The following is a 20000-nucleotide window of genomic DNA, read 5'->3' as shown; positions in this document are numbered from 1 at the left end:
GGACCACAGGATTAAAAGCTTGTTCTCCAAGGTTAGATATTAGCTTTAGTCCATTTATTAGACATGTATCCTTCTTATTTGGAGTATTTCAGGGAAAGGGACTCTATTACTTTAGCCGATTTCGATTACGATCGCAATCTATTTGAATTTAAACAGAATTCCGCATTGCCAGTACTTAAGGGTAGACTTAGGTCCTGTTTAGGTTATTGGCACACTATTGGCGCCAACAGTTTTGGTATCGATACTATTAAATTTGGTTATCGGGTTCCATTTATTAGTACACCTTGTCAGGCGCGTTTTTCTAACAATCAGTCAGCTCTTAATAACGCTTCTTTCGTGGAGTCGGCTATCGCTGAATTAGTCCACACTCACGTCGTCGTTGAGTTACCCTTTATTCCACACGTCGTGAATCCGCTCTCTGTCTCGATACAGTCCTCAGGCAAGAAGAGGCTTATTTTGGACTTACATCATGTCAATCATTTCGTTTGGAAACAGAAGTTTAGGTGTGAAGATTGGAGAGTTTTATTATCATACGTTAATAAGGGCGACTACCTTTTCAGTTTCGATCTCAAGTCCGGATATCACCATATTGATATTTTTCCGGATCACCAAACTTTTCTAGGTTTCTCCTGGGTTTTTTCTGGTACTGTTCGGTATTTTTGTTTTGCATCACTTCCGTTCGGTCTAAGCTCAGCCCCATATGTCTTTACCAAGTGTCTCAGGCCACTCGTTAAGTTTTGGAGGTCCAACGGGATTAAAATTGTTGCGTTCCTCGACGATAAGTGCGGAAAAGGGGACTCACTGCCTATGGCCGAGGAAAATTCATTGTTTGTGCAATCATCCTTAAGCAGTGCGGGGTTTGTTGCCAATTCCGCCAAATCACTCAGACGCTTGTTTGGTTGGGTTTAAACTGGGACTTAGTTATCGGTACCATTTCTATTACCGATATACGTATTTGTAAATTCGTTGCTCTGATTGACAAATTTCTCCTATCCGCACCTTATGTTACGGCTCGCAATTGTGCTGTTATCGCAGGTCACGTTATGTCCATGTCGCCAGTTTTGGGCAACCTGACTCGCCTCAAAACCCGTTTCCTTTACAAGGTCATAGAATCCCGCCGTAGTTGGGATTCCCGTTTTAACATCGGGCTTCATAATGATTGCCTCTCTGAAATATTTTTCTGGAAAAACAATATCGTTAGTCTTAATACGAGAGCTATTTTGCCTTATGATGCTCCCCTTTTGTTTAGCTATTCGGATGCTAGCAGCGTCGCCTGCGGGGCTTTTGTTGTGGGCACTAACGAGGTGTCCCACCGTATGTGGACTGCTTGCGAAGCAGTTAAGAGCTCTACCTGGAGAGAACTTAAGGCTATACAATTTGCCTTAAGTGCGTTCAAAGACTCGGTTCGGGGTAAGTGTGTAAAGTGGCATTCTGACAGCCAAGGGGCAGTTCGTGTTGTGGAGATAGGGAGTCCTAGTGCAGAATTGCACTCTATTGCGCTTGATGTTTTCTATTTTTGTCGAGCTCACAATATCACACTTATTCCCCAGTGGGTTCCCAGGGAACTTAATGCTTGTGCTGACGCGATTAGCCACATTGTAGACTTCGATGATTGGTATACAACCCCCGAGTTCTTTACACACTTGGACCGCCTTTGGGGCCCACATACAGTCGACAGGTTCGCGAATGCAGCCAACGCCCATCTTCCCAGATTCAATTCTAGGTTTCGCGTACCCGGCACTGAAGCTGTTGACGCTTTTTTAATCTCCTGGTATGGAGAGAATAATTGGCTAGTCCCTCCCGTCCACTGCATTTCTAGGGTGGTTCAACATCTCCTTGTATGCGGTGCGGTTGGTACTTTAGTCGTCCCTTATTGGCCGTCTAACGTGTTTTGGCCTTTCTTGTTCGCAAATGCAATTCATTTTCAACCGTATGTCCTTGAGTACATTCATTTTCCCGACCCCTCAGGGATTTTTGCCCTCGGGTGTTACAAAGATTCACTCATTGGTTCAGATAGGTTTAACAGCGCGGTGTTGGCAGTCAGAATTGGCACTAAGGGGCCTTAGTTTTCTCAAGCCGAGTGGCTTTATGCTGGCCCGTGCGTTTTTAATTCCGCTCGTCGGGTTATTTGTCCTCGTTTCGCATGAAACTAGCTTGCCGAGTGGCTTGTTTACCGTGGTTTTTTGAGTTGGCCCACTCGGCCTTAAATATTTTTCCATCTGGCCAGGGGCATATTGCTGTATTGACTCCCAGTGCGTGTATTGAGGTATTTTTGCCATATGTTTTTCTTCTTATCCTCGTAGAAGTTCTCAAAGATGCCTTGCAGCCTAATTTTCAACAGGTTGAAGACGGGCGACTCCGGGCACTGGTTCAAGATCTACCCGCAGTTCTTGTTAAATCCAAAGCCGTTAGTACCGCGAGGAAGTATGAAAAGGGGTTCAATACGTGGAGGAAATGGGCCTCTCAGTTTAATGAAATTGTTATATTTCCCGCTTCTAGTGTGCACGTTTCATTGTTCTTTCTTAGCTTGATTCAAGAATCTTCTTCTTGCAGTACTATTGACGAAGTCCATTATGGGCTCAAGTGGGTGCACGATTTGGCAGGTCTACCCGACCCCTGTAATTCCTCGTTAGTGTTACCTTTAATAGAATCTGCTAAGAGGCTTCTCAGTGTCCCTGTTAAAAAGAAAGAGCCGGTGACCCCCGAGGCTATTCAGCTTTTAGTTTCTAAGTATGGATCGTCTTCAGCTAGTTTGTCTGACTTACGTGTGCTTACTTTGTGCCTTTTGGGTTATGCAGGGTTTTTTCGCTTTAACGAGTTGGTTCAGTTACGCAGGTGTGACTTTCAGTTTGAAGATTCTTTTATGAGAGTCTTTGTTCATCGAAGTAAGACTGACGTTTACAGGGACGGGGCTTGGGTTGTTATCGCTAAGACATTCAAGCATACATGTCCTTATTTATTAGTTCAACGATATTTTGCGGCCGCTTCTTTTTCAGCAGACAGTGAAGAATTCATTTTTCGCCCTGTCGTTTTTCTTCGCAGTACCGGAACCTATAAATTGCGCGGGTCTGTTCCTCTGTCTTATACTAGAGCGCGGGAGATAGTGCTTAGTGCTTTCGATTCCATCGGCCTTCCCAAGCAAGACTATGGTCTCCATAGCCTTAGGGCCGGAGGTGCCTCTGCTGCTGCTAATGCTCGAGTGCCTGACAGATTGTTTAAAAGACACGGCCGTTGGAAATCAGACAAGGCAAAAGACAGTTACATTAAGGATAGTGTTCATTCATTGTTGTCGGTTTTGTTGTCACTGGGTATTTAATTTTCCGCATTTCCCGTTCTTTTAGTTCGCACACGGCTCGTGTTGACACACCCCAATTGAGGTTGCTTGTTACATGATAAATGTTTTATATTCGTTTGAGCGGGGTAGCGAATTAGAATATAAATGTATTTATCATGGGTTACGTAACCTTTTCTTTGGGGTGTTACATGGTATGCTGTTTTTTTTTTGTCGCTTCATTAGCGGCAGGCTATATATATTCGAGTTGTCCTCATTTATATTCATTAAATACCCAGTGATCAGGGGCTTCTTTTACACGTAGTTTTTTGCATGCTGCTACACGAAAGGTTTAGCACGTTTTGTATCTTTACTGATTGATTGTTATACAAGAATAGTTTAGATCATTTTGTTGGATTGTTTTTCTTGCTGTAATTTTGTGCATTTCTGAGTTTTCATTCTGTTTATTGTATTGTTTCCATCCATTCTGTTGATGAAGGCATAATAAAGAGGATCGCACACGGCTCGTGTTGACACACCCCAATTGAGGTTGCTTGTTACATGATAAATGTTTTATATTCGTTTGAGCGGGGTAGCGAATTAGAATATAAATCAAAGGTCACAATTCAAGAAGGCGCACCCTTGAAATAAAAACTATGATTATCATCACTCTGTCATGGTGGTAAGTTCAAGCAGACCATGTCCCTATTGCAAACGAAACAAAGTTTACCTGAACACTTTCTCTTTCTTTTGCGAGTGCGATTTGGTGTCGTTCAAATGCACTGATTGGAGGAGGTTGATGTTGATTTATCACAACTTCTTTATTATTCTTACACAGCTTTGAAATGCTGCCACAGACACAACTTGCCGAGCATCTCAAACCGGTATGCACACACATCCCCGATATTTTCCTGTAAACAAACTTGAACTTAAAAATATTTACAGGATACTATGCGATACAAAAATTTTAATTTATCTCCAACTGCTTCTTGTACTGATGTCAACTAAGTTCAGATGCATTTGAGTATTCTGAAATAGCGAACGTACCGGTAACAAAGACTCTTCGCTGCTAGCAATTTACTCCACACAAGATACAATTAATTCGCGCAAAACTGACAATGGCGCCAACTTAAGCGAACGCGAAAATGCAAACATAGAGTGTGCTTCAAACGTGAAGCAACAAATACTTGACTTAAAAACCACATGACTCTGTATTTGTTGTTTCACTCCGAAATTTCAGAAGTCGGGCCAACACTCAATGAGAAACCGCCATGTCATCACAGGGTATGCAAATGAGAATGCGCATAATCAAAAGTAAAAAAAAAATGCTGGAAACCAACAGTAAGATTAAAAAAAAGCCGTATAAAGTAGACAGGAAGAGACACGTGAAAAATTAATCACATGAAAACTCCTTTGTTTTCTCCACTCAACAGTCTCGAAAATTGTCTCGAAAATGTCTCGAAACTCGACTCAAGCCTCGATCCTCGAAGTTTTCGAGAATCGAGGATTGAGAATAGAGTTTCGCAGATCGAGCTTCAAGGGACTGTCAACTTACATTTGAACGGTACTGTATGTTGTCTAATCTGTATTTTCCTTTGTCAATAGTGGGACTTACTGAGATTAAGCTAAGAGTTGGCCAGGGTATGAGTTTACTTCATTGCCAAGTGTTACAAATGCTGGAGGTGTGGGCTTTGTTATAAACAACTAGACACTCCATGAGCGTACACTGCAGCATTCCAGTTAATCACCCCGCACTTGAAAAAATTAAGACCATTTGAGGGGTCACCCAGAGGTCATGCCAGCAGAGGCCTTTTGGCTCACACATTAATTATTTTGTAGTGTCCTGTCCCATTTTGAAGTCTTTTAGCTTTTTAAGCTTTGGTAATAAATTCAGTGCAAAGATAAGAAAACATGCTCTTGAGTAAAACTCACTTGCTTCTTCTTTAAATAGTCTGCAAAAAAACTAACTGCAAATTGCTGTGACAGACATTTTCCTGCATGTCATGCATGTCTTGCAGTTGCACTAAGCATACACTAAGGAAGGACTGAAGATGTTGCTTCCACTTCATAATTCCTCTTCTTTTCAGTCTAATTTGATGCCAGGTCAAAAAATATTTGTGACTTTACGTACCGTAGAAAAGTACCGTTAAAGCCAAAAGACAGATGAAGAACAAATAGCAGTTTTTATGGATAACTCCGAATCGAATTCTCATCGAAACATTAATGACAATCAATCATAAAAGCACTACAACTTCTATGAATGAAGGGGAAGGTCATGATGTTCTGTCAAAAGGAATAAATTGATCACATGCACGGCAACCAGAACGGTGCACATGATCACCTTGAGTTGACTGAATGAACTGCGGGGAAGAATGTCAGGGTGCTTTCGATTGGGAAATCCGGATTTCCAATGGAACGCAAAATCAAAAAACGGATTTCGCAACAGATTTCCTTAATAATTGAAACCCTTACCCGCCATGGATTTCCAATTAGTGAATCTGCGGCAAAATCCATTGTCGGATTTTGGGTTCAATTGGAAATCCGAAGATTACAATGTAATTAAACATTCTACTGTGTCCACAAGAGAAATCTAAGCATTTCTACTACCCCCTGAAACCTAGCAAAATACGAGCAGAAGACTTAGCAGGGGAGTGACAGGAAACACTTTTCCCGACAGGGAAAAACTTGTTTTCTGACTGGATTGCCATATGGCAACTCAGTAACAAAAATTAATCAAAATAAATAAAAACTATATTGGCATTTTAGTTCATGGTGGCCATAACTAAGGGTTCAACTCACCTTGACAGGAATTTCCCAACCTGATATCTTTATGCCTGGTTTTCCTAGCTGAAGACTGACACACTTTTTCCCAACATTTCAACTGCAAAATAAAATACAACCTCCAGATTACTTTACAACAAAATGCAGTTTTGCGTAAGGCCCAAAAATTTTAATATCAGCGACAGCTGGAGTATTTCCTTAGGGTTCAGCAGGGAATAATAAGCTCATCTGAAAAGTGCAATGCAGAGCGAGCAAAATTATAAGCTTAAAAAGCAAAGATTGAGGCAAAACATAAGTCTTGTATTTTATGGTTGGTTCACTTGCCAACATTTCACAATTCTATTTTGTCATAGGTCTACACCACTATGAAGTCATGTGAGAGCTTGCAGTTGAGCATCGTTTTTAAGAACTTCAAGTCGAAGTCTTGAATTACGAAGATATTTTCGTATTCTCTCTACCATATGGCAGCCTACCAGTATATGGAAAAAAAAGAAGACACCCTTTTGAGGGAAGATAAAGAGGGAAATCCTGAATCAGGAAAAAATATGGCCCCCATCCCAGTGCAACGAGCTAATGGCTCTTTTAGCTTCAATGAACGAGATCGGATGGCCACCATGAGCAAATCGCTCCTTGGCAAGGCGTCAGTTGTTTAGGGGAAACGTAGGACCCCAAAACAGCAGAATCTGCCAAAGAAAGCATGAATTCAGATCTTGAAAAACTGCTGGGCCACTGTAGTGAAAAGCACAAGCTCGATGAAAGTGACCCTCTCCTAGATGAAATAGCAAAGCTAATGCATGGTGAGTGAGGAAAACACTGACCCAACAATAGCTGACAGTCTTGCAAAGATTATCCACTCTCGCTGGTTAAACAAACTGAACGAAGAACAGCTGAAAATTATCTGGAAAATACCTTAGGCCTAGAAACTGCAACAAACTGATAACAAGAGTAAACCCTGAGATCTGAAAACGACTTGATCATGTCGCTACAGTAGACGTACAAGGCAAAGACCTCAAGCTGTCACCCCTACAGTCCACTGTGACCAAGGTGGCATATACATTTACATACATTTGTGCAAAAACAACAAACAAGTTCGTGCTGGATTTTGTATATAAAATTCCAGGAGTATTCAAGGACTTTTCAAGACCAAGAAATTGAGTTTTTAAGGAATCTTTGTAGGAAGATTTCTATGCCATACATTGTGTTGCAGTGTTTTCTTTCCCACATCCTGCGAGTTAAGTGCATGCACGGACATTTTATTTTTTCATTTCATCTTTCCCCAATAGTCAAATTTAGGCTCAATTTTTGAAATGTTTCTTTAAGTTAGCATGGTGCAATCTCAACAATTTTAACCCAAGCAAAAATTCAAGGAGTTTTCAAGTAGTTTCCCTCCAAATCCATTTTTCAAGCACCCTTGAAGTCCAAAATTAAATTCCAGGGCTTTCAAGGACTTCGAGGGGTACAACAAACCCTGAACAAATTTACTGTTGAAAGTTTGCAGGGAGAACAAATCCCCGGACATGAAAGAGCTTATAAGAATAAATGCAGACACCACTTCTCCGTTGGGTCATATCAGTTTTGAAATATCATGGAAACGAAGGGATACCATAAAACCAAACCTGAACAAGGATGACGCCACATTACGTGCGTCCCAATGACCTAGCTGTTATTTGGGGACGAATTACACCCAACTTCAAATAAGATCAGTGGTACAGCAAGTAGCTCAGCTACCAACAAGGGGCATAACTACAAGCCCCAATCCAATTGTCCAACATCACACTGACACCATATGGGATTCAACATTTAAAGGATGCTTGTCTACAGCTATTAAAACCCTGGACCCATTCACTAAGGGGAGCAGCAGCAGTCCTGGGTCCTATTGCTTCCAGTTTCAGTGGGGTTGTGTATGGGCCTCTGCATTGTCAAACACTTGAAATGGAGAAATTCCTAGCTTTGAAATTATAAACAAAGGGAACTTTAATTGATCTACATGTACAGTGTATGATCATCTCAACTGAGGTCATATCAGACATAAACTGGTGGAACATAAACTTGCCGGGGAACAGAATGTAATTAATCATGAGGAAACCCAAGTAACAGTGACCATAGATGCATCTCTGATTGGTTGGGGAGCATGTGTTGATGGTCACTCAACAGAGAGGAACTGGCCCCCAAAAGAAGATAAGCATGATAATTATTATTATTTGGAAATACTTGCTGCCCTGTTTGCATTTAAGTCATTTTCTGACCAACTATGAGGAAAGCATATTAACCTCATGGTTGATAACACCACAGATGTTGCACCTGTCATTCCATTGCGAACAATACTGAAGGTCTGCAAGGAGATATGGGAATGGTGTATCTAGTACAAAGTTTGGCCCCAAGTTACATAATATTCCTGGGAACTCTAATACTGAAGCTGATAAAGAATCCATGTTATCAAGGAAGGAGACAGAGAGGTCTCTAGATAAATCCCTCTACATGGATATTATTAACTGATTTTGAATTTAGCTGAATATCAATCTATTTGCCTCTAGACATAATTTTCAGATTGAGAAATGTTTCCTGTAGTCCTGATCCTTTGCAGTCAATGATTTTGACATCTCATGGAAAGAATTCTTTCATTCCCACCTTTCGGTATTATTCAAGGAGTCTTCCATAAATATACAATGAGGAAGGCATACTACTTGTTTCCAACTGGCCAACTCACCCTTGGTTCATGTCCATGTTAACTGATTTTTCCTCTATTCTTACCCAGGAAGGCTCAAACATTGTTTTTACCTGCACATGCAGAATACTGCTCCCACTTCACAAACAACTCTAGCTCCTTACGTGCTACTTGTCGGGGTTTGAAGTTAATCCCATTTCAGCTACTGAAGCAAATGGTATTGATTTTTCTTTATACACTGTACAAGGATGGATGTTCAAATAGTGCCATTAACACTGCAAGGAGTGCTCTCTCCACTGTGGTTTTGCTACCAGGAGGACACTCATTAATTTTAGTCACGACCCTCTAGTAACAAGATTCTCAAAAGCTTTATTCAAGTCAAGGCCCACATTGACTTGTTATCAACAGATATGAAACACTGATGATGTGCCACAGTGCATAGAATCACAGAGTGGTAACGAAGAAATGAGTCTCAAGGGGGAGAGGACAAAACGCGTAGCCCTACTCCATGGAGTACCCAAATGGAGTACCCTAAAAATACTATTTTGAATGCATACTGTTGATCCATGTGTAAGCAGCATCTCAAATAGTGCTTACTTAAGCCTCAACGCCCATTTTAAACAGCATTGTTCAACAGTATTTAAGTCTAAGCACCCCACTTTAAAAAGGTTAGCTTTCGATTATTGTTGTGATGGCCTATTACTTCATGTAAGCTAACCTTTTTAAAATGCGTGCTTAGACTAAAGTGCCCCTGTGATAAAAAAAACCACTTCCTTTTTTCCTTCAGATTTTGAAAGTGTGTTTGCTTAACACCCTCTGGCAAAATTTTGAGCTTTGATTTTTATCCAAAGGCCGTTTACTTTGAGTGTAAGTTTAGGATTTCACGGTCCGCCATTGCTCACGTTCAAAACTGACCGATTGGACCTCAAACGGTTGGATCCAGCGAAAAGTGACGTTAGAGGCTCACTTGCTTAAAATTTCAGCGTGTGAACGCAGCTTATTATATATGCAAAGCACGAGTTTAAAAGTCTGACAGCCCAAAACCCCCCTGCTGCATATTAATTCTGCGTCGTACACACGTATTGCATTCTTAAACTAGTGAGCCTTTGACATCATTTTCTCCTTGATCCAGCTCTCTCAAGAACATAATGTTAGTAATGGCGGACCATTAAATTGGAAAATTACAGTTAAAATAAAGAGGTGCCTTTTTGAAATCAAGGCTTAAAACATGGGTCACTTAGTGTTTTGTTAACATAGTTTTGAAATCCAAAGAAAAATATCAATTGATTTTTTGGTCACAGGGGCACTTTAAATACTGTTGAACAATGCTGTTTAAAATGGGTGTTGAGGCTTAAGTAAGCTCTATTTGAGATGCTGCTTACACATTGATCAACAGTACTCATTTGAAATACTATTTTTAGGGTACTCCATTTGGGTAGTCCATAGGGTACTCCATGGAGTAGGGCTCCACATTTTGTCCTCTCCCATCTCAGAGAACTTAACCTCACACATCATGACATGTTATTGTTAACATGTTACGTTCTGAACAAGTTTGTCACACAATTCACAGCCTTAAAATTAGTGGTACAGTATGTTTATTTTTTTTCAGATATCCACATTACTTAAAATATCTAATCCTGGAAAGCACCAAGAACCACTGGTTTTTAAAGCATACTCTCCAGATATTGCCTTACATGTATGTGTTGCAAGATGCCTTCAACAATACCTTAAGTAAGAAAACAGAAGGTGTGTGTAATGGTGAGGATCAGTTGTGGCTTGAACTGTTATGTTAATGTTCAACCATTTAAATCAGTTAACAAGGACTCAGTTGGTAGATGGATAAAAAAATTTTTCTATCAAGATCAGAAATAAATGTATCTGTTTTATGGTGCTGCATCTACATCAGCAGCTTAAGCTAACAACTAGTCCCGTCATTGTACACTATAATGAAGGTTGCAGGATGGGCCAGAGAGTCTACTTTTCAGAAGTTTACAACAAACCCTTAAGTTGTAATGAGAATGTTGGGGAACAAGTTGCATCCCAGTTTCTCAACAAAATGTTATGCTTAAAGTCTCACGTGACTTTGTAGTGACGTAGACCAATGACAAAATAGAATTTAAAAAATTAAACGAGGCTTACCTGTAAGGTGAAGCTTGATTAGAATTCTCTGAGTCATTGGTCAGGAACGTACAGTACTGTGCAAAAAAATGCAAACGAATTTTGACAAAATTCGGTTATTGTTCATTCGAAATTTAGCCGAAATTTCGGGGAAAGAAGTGTGATTTTTTGGCCGAAATTTCGAAATTTCAGTGAAACACATGACAGTTCAAACGCAGGACGAAAATTTGCTACATGTAATCTAACAACGAAATTTCAGTTGGAGTTCGTATGTGCTGAAATGCACGACTGTAGACAAGCATTACAAGCGATTTCCTTTCCTTTACTCAATTGACACTTTTTCAATTAAAACATGTAATAACAGTGCAATGCCCTTATGGTTTTGATCGATTAGAAGAAGTCACACTTAACTACGATGTTAACAAGTTCACTTTTCTTCTTGCATCAAGTTCTTTATGTCCACTTAGATAAATGATTAAGCTGTCTTATCACTCACTCCTGCCAAGTCCTGGTCAGTGGTGTTAACCTCTAGGTTGAAATCTGGTTCAGAAACTGCCATAATTGATGTCTAAGGCACCAGTAAAGTCAAAAAATGCATTCGAAGTGTCACTGTTGACCGACGGCATTTTGGATTTGATTACATGCCCTAAGGCCCAATTCTCAGTTTTCAAGTCACACGAGTATCACGCAAGGAAAAAATAAAATCGCTTACTATTCAACAAATTAGTCAAGAAATTGAGATATTGTACAGTGTAGGAGGATAATAAATAATGAGCGTGTGAAAGTTTTAATCCGCAGCTACACCAGCGATGTTTTGCTTGCATCAGTGATGCAAGTTTTTCAAATTTTCTTGCATCACCAGCACGCAATGAAAATCGCAAGTGTAGCAACCCTTGAACTGGTGACGCAACACCTGAAAAAGTTGCAGAAAAAAAATTGCGAGGAATTGAATCATTGTACCACCAAAGTAAAAACCCCGTTTAAAATGTCACTTCAACTCTAATTGAAAGGTCTCATAAGCAACCATTCCTGTAAACGAAGAAAGAAGTTTCCAGTTTTTAACAGGTGCATTCCAGAACTTTATCTTTTCTACCATCAATAATAATTTAAAAATCCCAGAGACTTTTGCTGAAAGCTCTCGTAAGCCACTACCCCCTACTGTTTATAATTTTGGTCGCTTACGAGAATCGGCTTTCACAAATTCCCAGGCAAATGCTCACTGCAGGCCTTCTGATAGGGTGCGATTAAAAAATGTAAATTACGCGATTTTTTCAGGGCAGATTGCGCGATTAGAAAGGCCAATTATGCGATAAATGATGTAAATTATGCGATTTTTTTCTCAGCAATTTTAAGCTTGTTTTATAAGGTTTCAGGTTAAGAAAAACACGTTTTTGCTGCCCTAAAGCCATTTTGAACACAAAGGAACAGTAATTACGTATCTCGATCGACATTAGTTGGGATAAATAAAAAAAATGAGGTCTTCTGCACTACCGGTGCACCACGGTAAAAGTTGAAAGGACACAGCTAACATGCCAAATAAATGATCAAGGTGCTTGCCAACCGCGAACTTCCGAAGATGGTCGAATCACAATAGGGCCATACCCCCATTTATACCAGAGAAAATAAGCCGCGGCTTTCTCAGGCCACGGCTTACAGAAGACTCGAATGTTCACCCCGTATAAATGGTACAAAATGTACGTTCACGTCTTTTTCAAGCCGCGGCTTATATTGACCTGGGAATATATATTCTTATAAATAGTTCCTTTTGCGTATTTTGTACACCGTGGTCAGAGTAAGCCGCGGCTTATTTTCTCTCGTATAAAAGGCCCTAATATTGCACGACGAGAAAAACATCAGTCCATCGTCCACGTTGGAGCGTACCTGTGAGGTACTTTCTTGCTCGATCGTGAGCTGTCATATTGGGCGGTAGGTGGGAACTTCCTTCTTCGTCGAAGAAAAAGCGAGCGTTCTCACAACAAACTTATCCATGAGTAAGTTTTCATCAGTTTTCAACGAAAGAAACTACATTTTGCCGAAAAACTTACAACTTCGCTTATTTTCACAAATCTCTTCTCCAAGAGAAGGCAACTGTGTCATTTCAGTGGTGTGTATATAAGGGCGTGTTTGTGTTGCACCAATAGGAGACTCGTACCAGGTCCCCGACATGAAAAATAGAGCCTTGAACTTCGAATGTTTACGAAATCGAAGGTGACGATGGTTTTTTAGAGTTAGAGAAAAGAGTTAAAATGGCGTATTTATGCAGGAATTTCTAAGAGACGTGTTGATTTATGTTTCATTTTATGAATTTTGTGCGTCCTTTTGTGAATTATGCGATTTTTCGTGAATTGTGCGATCGGATGCGATTTGAGGTCGATTGTGCGAAATCGCACCATCGCGTAATATCAGAAGGCCTGTCACTGCAAACTTTTGATAAGCACTCGAAATTTCGCTATGTCACAACGAAATTTCGCTCGCAAATTTGTGCGGCTGTTGCAAAAGTTACGCGAATTTTTGCTTTGACTGAAACAATAGGCATTTCGAAAATTCGACGAAGTTCGCACGAAAATTCATTTCGCCTGAAATTCCGTTATATTTCCCTGAAAAGTAGCGAGGAGCGCGAAATTTGTTTGCATTCTTTTTGCACAGTACTGTAGGAGTCACGTCCTCACTCTTTTAACCCATCACAAGTGACTGCTCACTTTACATTATGTGGGTACAACTCGCCTTGGTGAGCCTTTGCTAAATGCGAGTTGTGTACGTACTTGTACTTAGTACTTTGTAATTAGGTTTTCAAAATCAATAATCTCATACTGTAAGTAAACTTGCGTGGCAATTCAAAATCTCTCATAGAACTGAAATGACTCATAGAATTCTAATCAAACTTCACCTTACAGGTAAGCCTCATTTATTTTTTTAACTTATCCATGAGTACAAAGCCCAACTAGCTCGATTTGGTAATTCCTTTCACACATTAGAGAGATTTAGCATTGTTTACGGAAAACGTTGAACTAAAATTTGCGTTTTGCCACAGGGTGCCCAAACACCTTGTTCGAAAAACAAAGAAATGTGTGGGAAATAATGAAGAGTCCTAATATCGCCCTATAAGGCGCACTCGGTTATAAGACGCACCCCAAACTTAGCAATTTAATGAAGCTAAATTCTCAAACTGAAAATTACGCGAAAACACTAGTTATAAGACGCACCAAAAAATTTAGAGTTATCAAAAGGATGTGATGAATCTGAGAACAATTATTTGTTGACGTAAACAAAAGTGAAAAAGTCATGCATTTAAACCTTCCAACTTAATAAATAGTCAGAGTTCAGACTTCAGACTTCAAGCGAAAGCAAATGGCAAAAAACTCCCACCAAAAGTCATATCAAAGGTGTTTGACAGCTGAATATCAACACGCCACCAAGGATGCAAATTTCAGTGTACAAGAAAGGGTGAATGAACGAAGAAGGTATGTTTTATCTCCACATTGTTTGTTCTAAGAAACTTTTCATGCGAGCAACAAACACGATTCTGGGAATTCGAAACAAGGTTTGAACGATTGCATTGTTATCATGGGGTATCATGTTACTGAGCATGTGCTCTTAACCCTTTCACTCCCAAGAGTGCCACTTATAGATTTTACTCTAACGCCAGACGATTTTACTCGTCAGTGGGGAACCCCACGGGGGTGAAAGGGTTAAGCACGTATGCAAATTTCCGTCTCTTCAAGTCGTTTAGTGTTCTAAAGGTCTCTAAAAGCACTATTCTTTTTAAATAGACAACGAGTGTCCTTTTCTTGTGTTGTTTAAACTGGAAGTTCTTCTCAAATTGTGATCTTAAGATTTTGTTGTGCGAAAATACTTGGCTATAAGACACACCCCAATTTTAGCACTAACTTGCCACTAAAAGACAGATTTTTCTTGAAAAAACCGTGCGCCTTATAACCGAATAACTACGGTACATCAAGAAATGACTATGTTAAAGCTCAAAATAAACGTAAACCTACCTCAGTTGTTGTGTATTGTCATTTCTGTGGCTGAAAATGGCGAATTTGAGCGATTTGGTGGGCTTTCCATTGACTGTTACTACACGTTATAAGAAGGAGACAAGGGTGGAAAGCTCATTTTCGACCACTCCAGTGCCAAGCCGATTTTCATCCAGAAATTAGAATCGCCCGGCTTTCAAATCGAACACCAGATAAACTGAAAGGTTGACGCTTGTTCTCGTGCCATTCAATCGAAGATCCATTCAAAATCCAAGCGCTAACTGCCGAGTAATTTTCGAGAAATGCAGCTCTTCAAGCGACCAACAACCACACTGATTGGATGCATTGTTTAGCAAAATCCAATCAGTGTGGAGCAAACAGCGTGACGGTTGCTTGGTGTCCCACGAAATCTCAGCCGCGGTTGTTGGTTGCTTGAAAACCTGCATTTCTCGAAAATTACCTGGCGGTTTAGCGCTTGGATTTTGAATGGAGCTTCAATTGAATGGCACGAGAAGAAGCGTCAACTTTTCAGCTTATCTGGTGTTCAAATTGAAAGCTGGGTGATTCTAATTTCTGGGTGAAAATCGTCTTTCCACTCTTGTCTCCTTCTTATAACGTGTAGTAACAGTCACTCAAATTCGACATTTATGGCCGCAGAAATGACGATACACAACAACTGAGGTAGGTTAACGTTTATTTTGAGCTTTAACATAGTTATTTCTCAATGTAGGTTGACGATGTTAGGACTCTTCAATATTTCCCACACATTTCTTTATTTTTCGAACATACAAACAGACACACTGTTTGTGTGGGCTTCCTGTGGTTTTGCCAGCAAATGGAAGAAACTCGCTTGATATCGGCTCATCGCTTGCCTGTCTGTTAGCTACTGGTATCAAGAAACTCTCCAAAGAGAAAGACGAGTTAGAATGGGGGAACTTTCACTCTTTTATGGAAAACAACATCCGACTTTTCCCGTTTTACGCAAACACGATGCTTCATCTCTCTGATGATTTGATGCACATGCACAGCTGGCATGGGACCCCAAAACTGAAATATATCTACAAACACGGGAGGAAACGAAACAAAAACGACAACAGCGGTGAAACTATATCCACAGAAACTATATAAAGCGAACTAAATGTAACTAAACACATACAAAAGTACCTCAAACAAGAGGGGATCACCCTGAAGACACAGAGAAATCTCGAAACCTTCGAACGAAAGCACATGGAAGACCAACCTCGTTCCCAGAGTCTTCTCGGCTTTCAATATGGCAGCGGGTCGGGAGAAGACCTTAGATCGCTGATTGGTGCTTTTCTCACGTGAATTCTGATTGGTTTAATGTCGAAAGAAAAAAATTCGTGTTAAAAATAATTTTTAAAATTGTAGCTGTTTTGTAAGAAGCAGCCGCAAATTAACAAGCATAAAACAGTAAAAAATAATTCGCTGTTTGTTCACGTTGCAGGTTGTTCTACATCAGGCTTCGATTCCAATTAAAGCTACGTTGGCTTTTCACCTATGCTTATTGGGCACCTCAGACCGCTGGAAAATTATAGCGATCGCTGGATATATAAAAGGACATGATGGTTGTCGGAAACCGGGTATTAGCGACTGTGGAATGTAGTGAATGTGAGTGTAAATTTGATTGACATGTGAACGATTTTGACCGGTATCAAATAACAAGCAAAAGAGTTTTGAACGAGATTGTGACTACGTGTGTACTAGAGTTTGTTAAAGAACTTATACAGTCCTCTTGAGTGGAGTGGAATATTTTGTACACAGTGATCCCTCGAGCCGCATTTGGCCAGATTTGGACGAGAGAACGCTAGAAAGTCCAAGAAAGGCAGCGCAATGGAGAACACTGATGAGACGGTGCCGTCGACAGCTGGTACAGAGAACATTAACAAAGCAATCGAGGAATGATTCTGTGCGAACTGATTTGAATAGAAACGTGGACAGAATAGAAGACGCATTGAAACAATTGTCGTCACCGCCCCCGATTCAACAACAGATGCCAACTCAAGGTCCGAATGTTTTCGATGTTTGTACAAGGCGTCACGAAGGTTGGTCTCTCGTTCCCAGAGTCTTCTCGGCTTTCAATATGGCGGCTTTCGGGAGAAGGGTCCTGGCGACGGTGCTGGCAGAGAGAGAGACTGAGTTTGAATTCAAACACACTTCGTGTTGTCAAGCCACCTTCGGATGAGAATATCCATACAGAAAGTATCCCAAACATTCATAAAAGCTAACCGTAGGCCTAATTAAGACTAAAGAAACGTTTCTGACCTAAGGTTAGCTTTTATGAATGTTTGGGATACTTTCTGTATAGATAATATAATTGTTAACTATGTACAGCGTCACGAAGTGTGTTTGAATTCAATGGAAATCTAATGCCAACCATTGAACTAAAAAGATCGCTGATTGGTGCTTTTCTCACATGAACTCTGATTGGTTTAATAGAGACCTTTAGATTCTAGGACAAGGACGAGAACGAGTACGAGTTTTGACTGCCCGTTTTTCGCGAAACTACTTGGAAAATTTATAACTCGTACGATTAATCTTACTCTTTGTTACTAGTATAGGTTGCACAGTTATTGTTATTGCTGGTAACTGAGCCTTTTTGCTGATCGAAAAATGCCAAAACTGCTACCGTGTTGGTGACTCGTTTTCACACGACGACATTAGGGACCTTTAGATTCTAGGACGAGGACGACAACGAGTACGAGATTTGACTGCCCGCTTTTAGCGAAAATTCTGAGAAGATTCATAACCCGGACAATTAATCTTACTCTTTGTTAGCAGTGTAGGTTCCTCAGTTATTTTTATTGCTGGTAACTTAACCTTTTTTGTTGATCTAAAAATGCCAAAACTGCTACCGTGTTGTTGACTTGTTTTGATAGGACGGTAAAAAAAAACCTCGTACTAAAATGACCACGGTTTGACGTTTTTCCCACCCAAATGACGCTGGTTAGCGCGCGCTCACTGTTGTTCATTGAGAAAATCTCGTACTCATAGCCGTTCTCGTCCCAGAATCTAAATCTCTCTATTAATGTCGAAAGAAAGACGATAGTGAGGATAGCCAGAAGAAGAACAGAATTCGTGCTTAATCATTTTCAAAATTGTAGCTGTTTTGTAAGAAGAAGCCGCAAATTAACAAGCATAACAGTAAAAAATAATTCGCTGTTTTTTCACGTTGCACGTTGTTCTAAATCAGGCTTCGATTCCAATTAAAGCTACGTTGGCTTTTCACCTATGCTTATTGGGCACCTCAGACCTCTGGAATAGCGATCGCTGGATATATAAAAGGACACGATAGTGTTTGAAATACGTAACAATAATAAAGTGATTTTATTTCGTACGTACCTTTACGTTTTGGTTGATTTTGGCGTCCCTTAACGCGAGCATTGCTACTGTTGTTCAATGTTTTCACCATGTCAGATTGTGTTACAAATTATAAAATTGTGCAACATGGTTCATAGATTATTGATCAGGGGCCGGTTCCTGAAAGATATAATAACGCTATTCCAAGCTACTCCGAGGGTAAATGTGCATGGAATAATGCTCATTTATCCCTGGAATAGAGTTATTACACCTTTCAGGAACCCGGCTCTGGTTGTTTTAGCAGTTGTGTGTGGGGCTGTTGACTCGTTTGACAGCTGCACTGAAGGTGGGTCTGTTTAATACAGGTCACATTCCACAGGTCAAGACTAGAAATCGCTGCTCCAATAATCAACAACTAAGCCAAAAGTTTCCCCGAGACCTGAAACGACATTTTTGTTGAGTGATTAGCGCTTGGAGCACAGTTACATGTACACTCACCTGTGGAATATGACCTGTGCTTTATTTGAATAGACCTGCAGCTGCAGTAATCCATGTTCTTCCCATATCATCCCTTCCACACTCTTCAGCTAGTGATGCACAGATAGATTTAGCTCGGCGGTCGGTTTTCATCATGGCCTTTTACTTTCGTTAATAAAAAATATTAATCTGTTCACCCCAAACAAAGTGCATGTCACCTTGTATTTTTCCAAGAGGATTCTTTAACACTGTGAAGTCTTAACAATAATTATTATCATTCGATGTATTTTGTCCTTCCTTTTCATTTGCCGAGAGCCCACCACGTGACCTGCAAATAACTGCCTACAAATAAGTGTTTTGCGACACCGCGGCAAAATGAGTGCGCATGCTCCGCTTCGAACACATTTGATTCATTTGATTCGAGCTTTTGAGCTGTTTGTTTTTGAGTTTATTCGGCGGTGAAGGAAAAGTTTCTTTTGGACCTTTTGATGATCAAGATCTCACGCTCAACGTGGCCTCGACAGAAAAACTAAACAGTAGTTCCGAGTTGTTTCCAACAAGAAAGTCAAAAGAGGTACAGTATGTTGCCCAGTATCCGGACACTTAAAACGAAAACTCAATTTTTCCGGCGCCCTTCTTAATTTTCGGTAAACGAAGTATTCCGAAAGAAACAAGGAAAGGTTACGTTTTTTATAGAAACGTTGGCCGTGTAGCACTTATATTTTAAACATTAGTTGGCTACACAGCCAACTTTTCTATAAAAAACGTAACCTTTCCTTGTACTTGTACGTGTTAATTGCCCTGACTTTAACATCTTCGGTTTCCACGGCCTGCTCCCGTCTACTTGTACATGTTCATTGCCCTGACTTTAACATCCTCTCGGTTTCCACGGCCTGCTCCCGTCTGACCTTGTAGCTCAGTCGGTAGAGCGGCGGAGATCTAACCCGAAGGTCGAGGGTTCAATTCCCACCCTGGTCAGAGTTTTTCTCTGTCCTTGTGTGGGCCCAGTTCCATCAGTAGGGCTAACGCTCACATGGTTCATATGGGATGGAAACATAGCACTTCACGTTACACTACACTCTCTTTAGTTAATTCTATTCCGAAAGAAAGCCGAACATTTCAGCTTTGAAATGCAAGTTTTGGTGGGCTCACAGCTTGAGAAACAGTTATGGCTAATATTTACGCTGTTTACTGCGCAGTAAAACTAGTGCTGTTCAAATATAGGCTTGTTAAATTCAATAATTAGCTTTAAAATGTTACTGGTTTGGAATAACGGAGGCCATAAACATTAACTAAGTTTTGGATGTTGGATACCCAGTATCCGGACAGCGTTTTCTTTGTCGTGCAAAATCCTTGAATTAGCTGCGTACACTATCCGGACAAGACTTATTTC

At 40.4% G+C, this 20000-nt stretch overlaps 1 long non-coding RNA gene across 3 annotated transcripts in view; it reads right to left on the bottom strand.

The window, feature by feature from the left end:
* LOC137999291 (uncharacterized) overlaps positions 1-16046 on the bottom strand; it is a 49857-nt gene extending 33811 nt beyond the window's left edge. For all 3 annotated transcript variants that reach the window (XR_011122948.1, XR_011122946.1, XR_011122947.1), the window contains exons 1-3: positions 15977-16046; positions 10857-10912; positions 6071-6152 (exon numbers count right to left, since the gene is read on the bottom strand). This is a non-coding gene — a long non-coding RNA (uncharacterized lncRNA). The remainder of the gene's footprint in view (positions 1-6070; positions 6153-10856; positions 10913-15976) is intronic.
* Positions 16047-20000: the final 3954 nt, after the last annotated feature.

This window comes from Montipora foliosa, chromosome 4 (genome assembly GCF_036669935.1).
Source record: "Montipora foliosa isolate CH-2021 chromosome 4, ASM3666993v2, whole genome shotgun sequence".
Classification (NCBI taxonomy): domain Eukaryota; kingdom Metazoa; phylum Cnidaria; class Anthozoa; order Scleractinia; family Acroporidae; genus Montipora; species Montipora foliosa.
This window is presented reverse-complemented; position numbering and strand designations above follow the sequence as displayed.